Source organism: Malania oleifera, chromosome 4, assembly GCF_029873635.1.
Source record: "Malania oleifera isolate guangnan ecotype guangnan chromosome 4, ASM2987363v1, whole genome shotgun sequence".
NCBI lineage: Eukaryota > Viridiplantae > Streptophyta > Magnoliopsida > Santalales > Ximeniaceae > Malania > Malania oleifera.
Genome location: NC_080420.1, coordinates 94,776,083 through 94,777,191, shown reverse-complemented (window position 1 = coordinate 94,777,191; position 1,109 = coordinate 94,776,083). Strand labels below are relative to the sequence as shown.

The 1,109-nt window shown below is 37.2% G+C and overlaps 1 non-coding gene across 1 annotated transcript; it reads left to right on the top strand.

Annotated features, from left to right (window-relative positions):
• The first annotated feature begins 781 nt into the window (after positions 1–781).
• LOC131154609 (small nucleolar RNA R71) lies at positions 782–887 on the top strand. The gene has a single exon (XR_009136528.1). It is a non-coding gene; the product is annotated as a small nucleolar RNA R71 (small nucleolar RNA).
• The last annotated feature ends 222 nt before the right edge of the window (positions 888–1,109 follow it).

The window sequence follows — 1,109 nt, the reverse complement described above, 5'->3', positions numbered from 1 at the left end:
TTATAAAACAAGTTTTCCATGACTTTAAAAAAATTTCTAAGCCCATGTATGTACTCTAATGATCTATATGAAATGCATGAATCCTAAAATCATTCTAAGTTGTATTGAGCCTCAAGATAAATCATACGAAAATGTAAGTACATGAGTTCTAAATACCCATTCCCAAAACATTCTTGACCTTTACCGCTTGCATCTTGATTCTCATACTCTTTGAGTTCCAAGGTGCTTTCTAAAATGTATAATCTTTACTTTATGGCGTCCATGACTCGTTATCTTTCCGTGCATGCTCAGTGTAAGTCCTGTTCACAAACTCAATGCATAGATCAAATATCAAGTGATTTGTCATTATCAAAACCGAATTGGACTCATAGAGTCAACACTCTACTTCATCCTGCACAAGCTTAGGTTGGGAATGCATGTGAGGGCAATTGTAACATGTATGGGAAGGGTTGGAGCTGATTGCACAAACCTCTGACCACGCTGCTGTATGTGGTCCTAAAGAAAGGCACTAATCTAACTTTTGGATATGGCATGCAAAGTAGGGGCTTGGTCTTGGCCAATGGCCACCTCGTAAACTCCTTTTGGTTTAGAGTTTGCTGGATTAGGTAATCTACGAGTGGCAGCCATGTGTTGTTGAGAATTTTTTTCCATATTTTCAAAGATAATCCAGGCCTTATTCTCATGCTTAGTGAGGAAAGTACCTTTGCATTACGCATCAACCATAGACCTATCTCTCTCAGCCAACCCTTCGTAGAAAGTTTGGACTAATTGCCACTTGGGGACCTAGTGATGTGGACATTTATGGAGCAAGTCCCTAAAGCGCTCCTCGGTCTCAAAAAAGAGTTCCCCATCAATCTGTGAGAAACTTGTGATGGCTTTACAAAGCTGATTAGTCTTCCCAATTAGAAAGTATTTTTTAATGAATTCATGCTGCATGGTGGCCCAGTTGGTCACCCCGTTCGGTTCTAAGGACGTCTGTAAAGACTAGAAAAATTAAAATGATTGAAATAAAAAAAAATAATATCGATAAAATAACAAATAAATAAATAAAAGGAACGGCGTGGGAAAAAGAAAAAAATTAATCAAAATTAAAGAAATTAAATTAAATT